This window comes from Myotis davidii, unplaced genomic scaffold, assembly GCF_000327345.1.
Source record: "Myotis davidii unplaced genomic scaffold, ASM32734v1 scaffold245, whole genome shotgun sequence".
Classification (NCBI taxonomy): domain Eukaryota; kingdom Metazoa; phylum Chordata; class Mammalia; order Chiroptera; family Vespertilionidae; genus Myotis; species Myotis davidii.
The window spans coordinates 247,069-262,298 of record NW_006296225.1 but is presented as its reverse complement, the minus strand read 5'-3'; positions in this window follow the sequence as shown (position 1 = coordinate 262,298).

The window sequence follows — 15,230 nt, the reverse complement described above, 5'->3', positions numbered from 1 at the left end:
TCTCCATTCAGACTCCTTTCCTGATCAGCCATCTGCCTCTGCTGGCCTCGCGGCTGAGCATATAGCTCACATAGTGTTTTGCAATTATTTCCTGATTCTATTTTTGTCCTTAAAGCTACTCTAGGGAAACTGTTTCTTTTGTGCCAATATATTCAGTTTAAGGTTATAAACATGACTGGGTTCTAAATAATAAAGATGATGATGTTGATGATGATGATAATCATGACAAGGTTAATAATAATAATAATAATAATAGCTTTTCTATTACATTTCTTAGTATCAGTTTTTCAGTACCATTGCACATCATTTTGTAGTATTAGTTTTTAGTATTATTTTGTATCAGGTGCTTCCCATGATTAACTAATTTAATACCCTCACCAACCCTGTGAAACAAACTCTATTATTTCTATTTTACAGATTTTTTTTTTAAAAAGCTTAATAAAATACAGCCTGGGGAATATGGTCAATAATATTATAATAACTATGCATGGTGTCAGGTGGGTACCAGACTTATCGGGGGGAACACTTTGTAAATTATATAACTGTCTAACAATTATGCTGTCCACCTGAAACTAATACAAAATAGCATTGAATGCCAACTGTAACTGAAAAATAAATTTTAAAGGAAGAAAAGCTCAGAGAGTGAAATGTAGCTTGATAATGGTCACAGAACTGATGTTGGCTGGATCTTTTTCATGTTATTATTCTGCCTCGACTACTTATTTATTGTGAAGTAAGGCAGGCCAAACTGTGGTTTAGATACAGCAAAGACTCCACAAATTACAGGGTAAGTCTCACACTCTAGTAGGAAAAATATTAAGAGAAGTGGATTTCACAATATGAAAAATATGGTGTGTCACCTGAGACCTCATAATAATTGAGAGTTACACTCCCAGGGCAGCAATGGCACCAAGCTCCTGGGAAGGACTGCTTTGATGTTGAAGCATCAACATTTTCAGTAGTTGGGAAAGACTTGGGATAATACATTTTCAGAAAATGCAGAAAAATCTCAAAGAACAGAGAAAACCTTTTCATACATGAAATTACTATCAAACCACCTTTTCCTCTATTTTATGGTCCTACCATAGGGGGTATTTGATGGCCCTGACTTTGTGGTTCTTCTCGGGAAGTCGGTTGTATAAGAAGAGGTGACAAAGGACCAGGATGCCCAGGTTGCAGGCCAAGAAAAAGAGTTGTGCACTGTGAGCAAATATTTGCAGGGACATGTGCATGTGAGGATTGGGAGAAGAATGCATTGAATGAACCATTCATTATCTGTGTTTTACACAGGCCAGGGAAAACTGTTGTTTGAAGGGAAGCAGGATTTACTACATAGGTCCAAAGCTTTCTTAGAAGATACATTATTATATTTAGAGAAGTTTTAGGTAAGCTGTGTTTACCTTCAAAGGTTCACTACACTTTCTTGCCTTTTCATTTCCATAATAGCTGCAGGTCTGATAACAGTGAAAAAGGGTTCAAATATTACTTAAATGTGCCAACTTAAATTTTGTTAGCTATTTTACTATGGCAGGGGTCCTCAAACTTTTCAAACAGGGGGCCAGTTCACTGTCCCTCAGACCGTTGGAGGACCAGACTATAGTTAAAAAAAAAACAACTATGAACAAATTCCTATGCACACTGCACATATCTTATTTTGAAGTAAAAAAAAAAACTTCCAAAAGAAAGGTTCTCCTAACTTCAAAAAAAAAGGCGCTACTAACTGCAAAAAAAAAAAAAAAAAAAAAAAAATAGCCCTCTTAACTTCAAAAAAAAAAAATCCTAACTTGTTCTTACCTCGGTCCTCAGGCAGCAGCAGGCTCTGCACAGGCAAGCTCGTGACTCCTCGGATCACACCCGAGACTGAGAGGAGGAGTCGAGAGACAGAGAGAAGGAGGGGAGTTGGAGAGTGCGGTGCACATTCCACACATGCACTGTGGGCCCCGGACGAGTCGGCTGCTAAGCAACAGGCAGCGGCGGCAAAAACACCCGGTGGGCTGGGTAAATGTTTTTGGCAGGCCGCACGGGCCGTAGTTTGAGGACCCCTGTACTATGGAATAATTGGCCATTGAAAATAGGTACACTGATGTCTGGTAATGGGGTCATCAAGCACTTTCATTTTTTGCATAGATATGAAGCAGAAAAGACTAGAGAAAAGGTGATTTTCCAGTCTCCAGAGACAGTAGATGGTCCCTTGTCTCAATGCCAATGACAATAGACACCCTATAGACACCCTTGCAACATCAACCTCTTTCTCTTTAAGGTAGTAGTTACTTTGCATTTTCCAGAGTAATTATCAATTTTCTCTGATTTATGTTTATTATCCCAACAGATTTAAATGACCCAATTATTATCTTTTGAATCTGAGAGTTATTTGGACACAACTTTTGGGGGGAGTTGATAGGTTGAGTGTGATTTAGGAAGGGGATAAAAACTAGCTTACTGAAAAAGACATATTCTTTATTATTATTATTATTACTATTATTACTAGAGGCCTGGTGCATGAAATTCGTGCATGGGGGAGGGGGAGGGAATCCCTCAGCCTGACCTGCACCCTCTCCAATCCGGGAGCCCTCAGGAGATGTCCTACTGATGGCTTGGGCACACTCCCTGTGGTTCTCTGCTCTCTGCTGGGCCTGCCTGCTCCACACCACGGCGATGGGCAAGCAGGCCCTGCTGGGTGCTGTCTGCGGGCCGCACTTGGCTGCTGGACCCACATTGCCGGGGTGATGCCGCCAGCATCCTGCTCTGGCTGCTATGGGTGCCACCATCTTTGTCATAGAGTGACAGTTAATTTGCATATTACTCTTTTATTAGATAGGATTATTATTATCGTTATTGAGTAAACAGTGTCAACATCTATTAGTTAGGAATCACAAGAACATATGGCTTCCCCCTATACTTAAGTTAAAGACCAAGAGGTGAGGGGATTAAGAGGTGCAAGTTGATAGTTAACAGAATAGTCAGGGGGATGTAAAATGCAGCATAGGAAATGTAGTCAATGATATGGTGATAACTATGTATGTTGCCAGGTGGGTAGAGGAAATATCAGGAGAGCACTTTGTAAAGTGTATGATTGTTTAATCACTATGCTGTATACCTGAAGCTGATAAAAATAATATCGGATGTAACTGTAATTGAAAAATAAAATTTAAGATCCTTTAAAAACTGTAAAAGGAACTAGAGGCCCAATGCATGAAATTCATGTAGGAGTGGGCCTGCCTTCCCCCAGCTGCTGGCACCGGCTTCCCTCTGGCACCCGGGATCCGGGCTTCCCTCACAGCCCCGGCTTCAACCGGAAGGTCATCTGGAAGAACGTCTGGTCTAATTAGCATATTATGCTTTTATTATTATAGATAATTTATAGAAGTGAAAAAAAGTTAATGACAACTAGTATGGCTTCTGTTTCTGGTTTGGTTAAAAGCTAAAAATGAAAAAAACAAAAACAAAAACTCTACTGTGGCCTTGGATATGTGTGCTAGAAAGATGGCGGTGGATGGGGTTGAGAGGAAGAGAATCCTAACTTCCCCAAGGCAGGCAGACATGATATTGTGGGAGCTGGGAGCTAATTTCGACAACGTTCAAATAGGAAACCATATGCTACTGGTACTGGGAAGTGTGGAGGAGTACAGATGACTTACGTGCTCTTTAAGCAGTGGATTTTATCCTATCGTGTAAATATGTGGGAATGAGGATCCCCTTATTATGGGGTTAGTGCCAAGTGTGAAAAGCTATGTGGTCTCCAAGGGCAAGTGTGAGAAAATAAATGCATGGAAACCTGCAGTGCGTGAACATGAGAGAAACTTTTAAAACAGTAAGCCATTCCCTGACCTGCTGCTTTCTGAAGGCATCTGAACCAAGCAGCGTATCTATTAAAGTAGGAGACGGGCAGGTTTTCTGTTGTGAGAGTCCTGCCACTTGTTGCGTTAATAGGAGCGTGTAGCAAGAGCACATGGCTTGGGACATGACTGTATTTAGTGAAGGTGAGGATCGCCCAATAGATCTGCCTGCGAAGGATGCTTCCTCAGAGCCGGTTCTCCTCTCGTCCTGCCTTATTTGGCTTTGTTCCTCCGGCTGGAAAAGAGTCTGTTTCACAAGCATAAATGTTCCTCTTTCTGTGGGTGACGTCGTCATTCCTGTGGCCCGAGCGTTTGTTACTAAACTGTATTTAGCAACACATTATCATTCCTTTCTCTCTTGGAGTTCTGCGCCTGTTTGTTCTGATAGAGTTGAGGGACACGTTTTTTTTCAGGGAGGTGAAAGTAAAAAAGCTGAAAAAAGGAAGCTACGCTTGGAAGGTTCTCTGGTCTTCTGGTATTGGAACAAGTAGACAACTAAAGTTCTATCCTGTGGCAACAGTTCTGAGTTTAAAAAACTCACATACGCCTCTAACGGAAGTGGTTTCCATGCAACCGTGCATCATATACCCTTCTTTAAAGCGGTAGATGCTTTTTGCTTGGCTTGACTTGTCCGCCTCGTGTTCTGCCTTGTCAGGTTAATGGGGAAAGTTAGACAAAAGAAGGCTGTGCACTGTCCAGTTAAGAGTGATGCTGCCAAAGTGCCTGTTTGTCGTTCCCGGGAACATCATGGATTCCCTTTTCATGGCACCCTATCTCTCTGTTCAAAAAACTGAGATGATCTGCTTCTTCTCTTGCAAAGTGTGGCTGTAAATTTTTTAAAGTTGTCATTTGATTTTAATCCTTAGATTTAGAAGAGACCTGAAGTTTGACATGAGTTTATTTTTCAAATAGTCTAGATTTTTAAATTCACAACTACTATTTCAAATGATAGAAACAGCTATCATTTCTCAAAGGCCTGACCTATGTTAAGTTAGTTTTAGCTATCATTTCTCAAAGGCCTGACCTATGTTAAGTTAGTTTTCATGATGTCATTCATCACCACAGGTCTGTGCAAGAGATGTTTTAAGTCTGCAAGAAGCTGAGACTAACACTGCCCAGAATCCTGTGCCTAATAACAGACTCTAAAGATTGTCTGTCTTTCACAGAAATCAAGGCCATGGGCAAAACAGCAACCTTTGAAATAACACCCTCTTGTTTTGTAACCTGGTTCTTCTAAAAAGTGTGGTGCACACACAGACCATTGCACCAAGCCTCGGGGGAGTGGGTATGTCCCATTGTCAGCAGCAGCCCTATGGAGACTGGCCTGTGTGTCATATTTAGCATGTGTATACCTGTTGTCTATAACTCCAACGTAGAACGTGTTTTCCCTGAGTCACCTGGTTATGTGGTCATAAATAAAATAGATTTACTTGGGTTGGCTTCTTCTTTCACTGTGGTAAGGAAAATATCCGAAGTTGTGCCCAGGATCATCCTGGTGCTCCCCTTTTCTAATAATGGATGTGGCCGCCTCATGTAAATGAGATATTTTGTGCCAAATCTGCACTTTCCTACAAGTGCAAGTCTAATCTAACAAAGTTAACACCTCCCAGGGCCCATGTCAAGTTCTCAGTATTTAGGGAACTTGACAAATTATTTACAGCCTTTCCCAAGCCCTATCTACCAGACTCTGTAAGAATAAACAGACTTCAAAGTCGGCACAAGGTAGAAACACTACTCTGGCTCTGTCTGTAATTTAGACTATCTTTAGAAAAGAATGAGTTCATGAAAAGAGAGGCCCAGAGTGGCCAGCCCCTTCTGAGCAGTTAACTTTGTCTTTATTTGAGTGTAGAGACTAAATGACAGGTAGGAAAGTGCTTTTGCAGGAACGTGGGAGTCTTGAAACTGTATAAAGAAGTTGCACGGTGCTTGGGAGTAAGCCGGTGGGAAGATGTTACAGACTGCGGCTCTATTGCTATTCCAGAGCAATCAGGCAGAAACATCTTTAAATGGCACCTGAGCACCATAAACTCCTATAAAGGCACTTGATACATTATTTAAAGTAACTACATATTACCTTTTATAACGAACAGGAAAACAAATAATTTTACGTCCAGGAACAAAGATATTTTTAAAAAAGAACCTTTAACTTTGACAACCGCAAAGGTAATACCATTGGATTTTTAATTGATTGATTTATCTACTTACTTATTTTAGTGAGAGAGAGGAAGGATGGGGGAGTAGAGAGAGAAAAAACATTAATTTGTTGTTCCACTTTCATATGCATTCATTAGTTGATTCTTGTATGTGCCCTGTCCCGGCATATCGGGACAATGCTCTAACCAACTGAGTTACCAGGCCAGGGCCTATTGGATTTTCATGTTTTAATTCAAAAGCTGACATGCTATACTCTGAAAGAATGAGAAAGAGAAGCTGGCTCTGTCTTTAGCTGTCATAACCTTAAAAGATTAAACCCAGGTAATGAATGAAAGCAAACACACACAGACACACGCACATATACACCAAGGGTAGTCATGATCAGTCACAGGTTTCCTCAAACCTTGCCCTCAAGGGCTGGATGGTGGACACCCTATAGCTTACCCGTGGTCGGCAAACTGCGGCTCACGAGCCACATGCGGCTCTTTGGCCCCTTGAGTGTGGCTCTTCCTAAGCCTTAGGAGTACTCTAAGTTAATAACAATGTACCTACCTATATAGTTTAAGTTTAAAAATTTGGCTCTCAAAAGAAATTTCAATCGTTGTACTGCGGATATTTGGCTCTGTTGACTAATAAGTTTGCCGACCACTGGCTTAGACTATTTCATGTCACCAGTGATAGAATTCCAGCTTACAAATTGGAGAGGACACCAAGCAGTGTAGCCGTGTGGTGTCAATGGTACTCTGATGGCTTTCACACACATAGCTGTAATTCTAGATGTTTGAATTCAATGAAAAAAGAATTTTAAAAAATGACATGGGTCGTTTGAGTTTAGATTCATTAGTTGACACTCATTCTTCTCTTTCTCTACACTTTGCACATTTATATTCCTTACTTAGTTGATTATAATTATTTACAGTTTCATAGCTATTGTCCCTGCTGGATGGTATGTTTCAAGAAGCCTGAGGCCCAGTTGTGCTCACCCCACAGCCTCAGATTCTAGCAGAGGCTGGCCCTGTGCCAGGTACTCAGGGACGTTTTGGGGGCTGGACAGGAAAGCTGTTAGCAAAAAGGCTTAGAGTGAAATCCAGCAGTTAGGGGTGACCTCCAGCCAGAAAAATATGAAAAGGGGAAAAGAGTGTTCCATAGTGTCTAAAAATCCATCCGTTATTGAGAAGGCTAGATGGATCAGGTCCTGCCAGCGGTTACTCATTGCTAAGCTTATGGCCAACAAATGGGCATTCAGATCCACCCAGGTGTGGCCAGAAGGGTCGTTTGGACTGATGGCACATTCGCAAAGACTGTAAATTGGGGCTTCTAACATTACCGGAAAGTGAGATACAAATGAGAAATGGCCTATTCATTTATTTGTACCGATGATTTAACCATTTTAATTGGTTGAATGAATCTATAAAGTATACTAACATTTGCAAAGAAGTTTTTATTTCCAAAAATTCATATAGACAATATATAAATATATTACATATATATTCTACAACAAACAGATACTCTATAGTCTAACATAGCCCCAGGACACTGTGTCTCTCAGAGGCCCTGCTGTCATTCCCAAGGGATGCTCAGGTCACAATGTCTTTGAAAGGGGCAGGGTGAAGGCTTTTAAGCAAACAGCAACCTAACCATTATAGAATATGCAGGATTATCTTCTGTGTGGGCTTGACTGTTTGTGGAGTTTGTTGTAAGCCCACAAGCCACTGACGCTTCCCTGGTATGAAGTGAAACGTATTTCAGTTGCCTAAGAAGAACCATGACTTTAGCCAGTTTCCTCAGTGGTTAGAGCACTGGCTCACGGACCAAAGGGTCACAGGTTTAATTCCAGGCCAAGGGCATGTACCTTGGTTTCAGGTTCAACCCCTGGACCCGGTTGGGGCACATGCCAGAGGCAGCCAGACAATGTGTCTCACATTGGTCACATTGATGTTTCTCTCTCTCTCTTTCTCTCTCTTTCTCGCACCCCTCCTCCCTTCTCTAAAAAAAAAAAAACAATGAAAAAATATCATCGGGTGAGGATTAAAACAATGAATAAATGAAGCACCATGTCCAAGCAGGTGCAGGACAAAGGCACACCACTCTCTTAGCTCTCCAAACCTAACAGCTTGACTCTACTTAAGACAGAGTTTCCTGCAGAGAACTTTCTATAGAGCCAAATAAACTTGACTTGCCAAAGGGAAAAAAAGGAGCAAGTCAACGGATTGCCAGTGATTCTGGGAAATTTCATTTCCCAAACTCCGGCTCAGTGGTGGGACACCTTAGCTGTCCTAGTGCCTGTCTCCGCATTTGTAGGATGGGCTTAAATGAACCATCCCACAGGCCTCTTGTGAGGGTCCCAAGTGCTAATGCCTGTAGAGTCCCTAACATTTCAGTTTCCCTTCATAGAAAGGGAAGGCAGTGGGGGGTGAGGAGGCAGAAAGGTGAGGAGGAGGGAATCCTTCCGCAGCCAATTAGTGGTTCATTATGGTTAACAAGCTGTCCTTTGTCAAAGCAAACACTTTTAAAGGATTAGGCCTCATTCTCGCCTTAGTGCGAATGGCTTTAATCAGATAATCTCCTATCACCTCGTAGAGGATTTCTCATTGAAAGTCTGGGGAAGCCAGGAGAGAGCTGCCCGCTAGCCTGGGACGCACTGGGGTAGGGGCAGGGAACCTGCTGGCCGGGAACCCCGGGGTCTGGGAATTGGACTTGACACTGGAGAGGCTTAAGGCAGCAGGAAAAAGAAGAAAAACAAACTTTCTCCTCAGGTTGCTAGGGCAACGGTTTGTGTGAAGCGTTCCTATGATGGACTTGCTTGTCTGTGGAATGGCCCTTCACCCCTCCCCGGTGTCACTCTTCCTGCCACGCAGCCCTCGCATGTGTCAGGTGATTGTACCGTTCGCCAGCTGCTTGGGGGTCTGTGCGGAGCGAGGCCTGGCCCAGCGCGCTCCCCCTTGCCATCTGCTCGGTACATGTGAGCGCTCAGAGTTGGCTGAATTTAACCGAATTGTTGCATTTGCTACTCCCTGTCCCAAATGAAATGTGCCAGGTTCTTCCCCCCGCCCCCACATCTGTCTCCTTCCACTGGGCCAGACTGCAAGCGCCCTGAAGAAGCCTGAATGACTTCTGTAGCGCCAGTGCCAAGCACAACTGCTGGCCCATCCTCAGCGCTCACTAAATACGTGTTAAGTGAATTAGGGAGCATTAGGCAGCACACTGAAGCCCACGCTAAGTTGTTAGGATTCATTTCTGAGGACTGCACGGCTCAGTTGCCACACTCCGGGCAAGGCAAAGAGGGAGAAAAGAGAAAAAAAAGTGTATATGACGCTCCTACCATTTATTATGCGACAAAAAATCACTTTAGGACATTTCTTCAGACACGGTCTAAAGGTAATTTTGGGAAACAGGTAAGAAGGAGTAAGAAGAGCCAACAAAAGATGCTAGAGCTAGGGCTAGAGCTAGAGCTAGGGCTAGAGCTAGAGCTAGGGCTAGGGCTAGAGCTAGATAGAGATAAAGGGAGGGAGAGAAAGAGAGAGAGAACGCACACAATGGAATGAACAGAGAAAGGGATATACAATATTATAGAAGCTAAACTAAGGAACTTAAAAGTGAAATGAGTAGCTGCTAGATACATACACATTTAGGTGGTGGGGGGGGCAGGGAGGACAGCCTTGTTATTGGTACTTTCAAAAATTGTGTTTGCATTTAGGAACAAGTGAAGCAATGGCCATTTTTGACTTTCAGGAAAAATAAATTACACACACACCACACATTTCACATTGTTCAAGGCGCAGAGATGATCACCTTCTGGATTCCTTGCAGCTCTGAGATGTGCGATTCTAATGTTTACTCTATCCCCCTGCTAAGGGTTTTTATCTAAATCCCTTCCTTCTGCCAGATCTTCAGCCACTCGCTGCCCTTTGCCCTCTGACCAGGCCCACCCTTTTGGAGCACTTTCTGTATTCTGTTCTGCGATGAGGCCATTAGACTCCACACAGCGGTCAAGGCTAATCTAATCAGATCTGTGGAAAGCACATCTGGATCCTGTACCACTCCCACCACCACCCCCACCTCTAAAACAGACACTTCAATGGCCCCCACTGTCCAAAGGTATCAAGATTGTAGCTTTACATTTGGATGTGATTGATTCGATTAGGGGGGTTTCTCATGACTGTAAGCTCCTTGAAGTATCCTGCTCGTTTTTCTGCAGCATTAGATTTCCAGTTCTCGCCTAAGTGCAGATTCAAGGCTCCAGACCTGCAGTTCCCACTGCCTTCAAAGTTCCTTCTGCAGAAATTCCTCATGTCCTTGAGGCCCCTGCCTATCTCTGGCCACCTCAATTCTTCATCGTCCTGTTTAACTACCACCTCCCCTCCTCATCCCCTCAACCTGCTTTTACTTCAGAGCACTTACCTCCATCTGAATTAGTCTCCTCTATTTATCTTCTCCTTTAGGTTTATTCTTTATTTGTTTAGTGCCTATTGCCCTCCCCGCTAGCGGGCTCTACACTAGGACAAAGGTGACTGAGTTGTATTCATTTCTGTAATCGCAGTAGCCAGCACAGGACTTACTATGGTAGATACTCCATAAACATTTGTGAAATGAATACAGGCATTATGTGAAAAGTGTTTCCTGTGTGGAAAGAAGGAAGGATAGAGAAATGGAAAGAACTCAATAAGACAAAAGGAAAGAAGGAAGAAATAGAGGAAGAAAAAACTATACTAGAAGTATAATGTGGCTCCTCTTCATATTACAGTTGGGGACCTATATTAGGGTTTTTGGTGCCCCCAAGTTTTAAAGAAAAACAGTGACAGTAAATGGCCTAAGAGAGTCAGGAGGACATTAATGCCAGTTCTGCTCTGTCACAGTGACAAGTACTTACACACGGATGTTCGCCCACCTAGCAAGGGAATAGGGCTAGGTGGTCTCCAATGTTCCATTCCCTTCTAACATTCGGTGCTTCTCAACTTTTCTGAAGTGTACTTGCTTTCTATTTCTTTATTCTGACGCCAGAATAATTATATTGAAGATTCAGATTCAACTATATTGAAGATTAGGTTAGGTAAAATTACTTAATTGATAAATGTATAACCAAATCAGTATCTTAACTATTTTAATCTTTATAAACATTTAAGACAAATACACTGATTTTTATATATTTTCACATTTATATGATTTATGCATTAAGCATTACATATATGTGTAATGTGTTATATTATATAATATGCTACGTAAACAATCTGTTGTATGATATAATATATAGATAGATGCCCCTTGACTTAATATGGGGTTACATCCTGATAAACCCATAGTAAACTGAATATATTTTAAGTCAAAAATGCATTTAATACACCTAATCTACTAAACATCATAGCTTACTTTAAATTTGCTCAGAACACTTACATTAGCCTACAGTTGGGCAAAATCATCTCACTGTGACTGCCCAACGTCACAACAGTATCATACTTCATATCACTAGCTCAGGAAAAGAGCAAAATTCAAAATTCGAAGTATGGTTTCCACTGAATGTGCATCACTCTCACACCAAGGTAAAGTCAAGAAATCTGGAGTTGACACCCGTGCACGAATTTCATGCACTGGGCCTCTGGAATATAATAAAACATATATTATATATATTTAAAATACTGGGTATAATTTTAAAAACATATTTTGGTGTGTGAAATATATAAAGGTCCTTGAAAGTAAACTAAATTCATGTCATTCTATCAAGTATGTTTATTCTTGAACAAGTTTGAATCCAGGGTGTAAAAGAGTGTGCCTCCTCCCCTGTTGTGAAATTTAACAGAGATGCACTTTTTGCATCTACTTAAAAGGGATTCCCCATCTGAGAATTTTTCCAACTCTTCATTGCCTTCCAACAGCTTCTTCTCTTAACCATCTATATTTAAACACGGACTAGAAAGCAAGGGACCTGAATTGGGTCTCAGTTTTGACACTATCTTGCAATGGATTATTTTTATCCTGGTGTAAGAAAAACAACATTCCTAGATCAATGATTTGAGACTCTTTCATATTTGGGTTTTTGAAAAGCATACCTTCTTGGCAAATTTTAATTTATATGATTTGGGGGGGGGGCAGAAAAGCAAATTATACTTGGGAGGCATTGAGAGCTTATTGAGAGCTATAAGTGTGGTATGTAGAACAAGAAAGATACAATTCAGAACACCTACAATCACACTTACACACTTAATGACTGCCGTCCCTGTGAAAAAGATAAATGCTACCATTTCCATTATTGGTAAACCAGGGAGTTGATATTATCTCTAAAAACATATTTCTTAACTGTATTTCTGTTGGGATTAATTGGTATAATTAAGACTTGAATGGTCTGAAATATTTCAGTAACCCGCAGTGAGCATGCTTTCTTTTATCTGAGAATGTAGTTTTATTTCATCTGAAATTGTTTTCTAGAATTTTTCCCACTGCACATAAATGATCTTCATTATATTTATGGATGTACTCACTCATCAACCCTGGGACCATAACTACACTTCACAGAAGTAAGAGAAACCATAATTCTCTCCTGGCACCGAGAGAATATCGATGGGTATTCTAATTGAGGAACTATTTACTTTTTATTACTATAATAATTTTTTTAATAATTTCCACAATTTGAAACGTGGTTAGAATTCCTCTGGTAGTTGAAAGCTGGCAACACAATCTAATATTTTTAACATATGAGCTGCTATTTGCAAGAGTGCTTCAAAATTTAAAATTATTCATTATTCATGTGATATTGTCTATGATAAATTAAGCTAAACCAGTGACAGTGAAGTTTTATATCACAATTTAACTAATTTTTTAAAAATATTTTTATATGTTCTTATTGATTTTAGAGAGAGGACAGAGAGATCGAAACAATAATGAAAGAGAATCATCAGCTGCCTCCTGCACGTCCCCTACTGGGGACAGAGCCCACTACCTGGGCATGTGCTGTGACCAGGAATCAAACCATGACCTCCTGGTTGATGAGTTGACACTCAACCACTGAGCCACACTGGCTTGGCTTTAACTCAGTTTTGAGTCCATGGTTGATCATTGTTTTATATGAGGGTTTTGTTTGTTTTTGGTTTTGGTTTTCTTGGCCATCCTTTTCCTCTCGCAGATGTAAAATAACATTTTTTCTCTTTGTTAGTTACCGGGTTGTTCATTTTGTTTTTAACATTCAGGGTCTTTCTTGTCTTTCTTTGTAGTCTGTTCAGTGGAGCAGAAAATATGTCTCAGTTTCAATTTCTCTTTTGTTCCCACAACACCTCCCCCACCCCCGGCCTTCCAGTGCTGAAGTGGAAAAATAATTTCCCCTCTTGCTCCATGCACAGATTCAAAGTCCTGTTTTTCACGATGTTGTTCCAAACAGCAAATTTTCTAACCCACAAGAAAAACACACCAAAGCACTAACTTGGAACTCCACAAGGTCTGAGAACAATTGGAAATAATTTCCCACAAGTGGGATCAGCCCTTGGCTGTTCATTGGCCGCCCTGAGCAGAGAGAGGCACATGGAAACCAGCGAGGGCACCGACCCGCTAGCAGATGCAGAGGTGGCCCAGCTCCGCAGCCAGAGACTGCTGTTGTGGAGCATGGCAGGCAAACCAAAGAAACTAAAAGGCAAGTAGCAAACAATTCAGTAGGCGAAGCCAGGGATCTGGACGCCTCCCAAGGCTCCTCCTCTCCTCCTTCCCTGCATGAGTCACTGTTCCAGTCTGTCCACACCCATTCAGCCCTCTTCCATAGGCCGCCACCCCACACTTCAGTCCCCCTCAAGCTATTGCCACAGGATCTTTCTGAAATGCAAGTCCAAACTCCACTTCTTCCTTGCTGTGTCAACTCTTCTAGTTCATCGCAGTTTTCAGAGTAAAGTTGAGATTCCTTGGCTAAAGGCAGACCTACTCTTAGCTCATCGGCCCCTCCCCAGCTCAGATCCTCCTCTTCTAACAGGCAGTCTGCTGTACTGGCCATGCTCCTGTCTCCATTTGACAGGCCTCAACTCCTTTTTCATTGTGCTAATTTCTACACACCTGTTTTTGTTTTTGTTTCTTTAAATCCTCACCCGCCTGAGGATATTTTTCCATTGATTTTTAGAGAGTGGAAGAGAGAGGGAAAGACACAGAGAAATACTGATGTGAGAGAAATACATCAGTTGGTTGCCTCCTGCACATAGCTCTGACCAGGGCCTGGCCAGGAGGATCCTGCAACTGAGGTACGTGCCCTTGACCAGAATCGAACCTGGGACCTTTCAGTCTACACGCGGAAACTCTGATGCTCTATCTAGTGAGCCAAAACAGCTAGGGCTCTACTCACCTTTTAAAGTACCCATTAAAGTAACTTCTCAGGAGCCTGCTGGGTTTGTCTCTTCCCCAGTAGAGGTATTATCCTTGAGGGTATGGACCCACTCTGTCTTATCATCCACTCTGGCATCTCTGGCATAGTGGGCACCATAGTTGTTGAAATAAATGTAGAACGAGAAGGAAGTCCTTGTAGCTATTAATTGGGAGGTAGGGAATGTCCATCCAGATTCTCTGAGAAAGTGCCAGTGTCCTTTTTAATTTGCTTCAACCGTGTGTGCACTTGGGTAGATTTTAATCATGAACACCGAGAAGGGGCACCGTTTAATTAATTAACGAATCAGTTCCGGTAGGGAGCAGTGTGCAGTATTAACTCGGTGTTTTGTGGACCTAGCCAAGGGCCGAGAATTCAAGCTCCTTGCTAATGCCCCTGGAAGTATTTCTGTACTTGAGCACATTTCATGTTTTTTTCCTGCCCTTCTTCAGCTGGTCCCACCCTCTGTAACACAACTTAACAGTAAGTTGTAGGAAGAACATGGAACCATATCTACCATCTGGTTCCAAATTGTGTCCAAACACGAAGCAAATGTTTTCAATTAGCATCATTGAACAAGTTATCAACATTCCTTAAATCCAAAGAAAATTCTACCCCCCAAATTTCCATCACTTTATCACACCACGTTCAGTCTAGGATTCTTTCCATTCAAAGTGAAGCCAACTTACATCTTATAACACCCAGTGAATTATGATTTGGGGCAGTGGTTTCTTTTGCGCCAACAACAATATGACTTATTTGCCTTGGGATAATCCAGTATTTCAGAAAATGATATTTTATTTATTAAGAGGGTTGGGGGGAAGGGGAGGGAAGACTGCTTTCTATCAATCAAATAACTCGGAGTGGGCAAGAAAGGGGCTTTTTTTACATTCCAAAAATTATTTACAAACTAG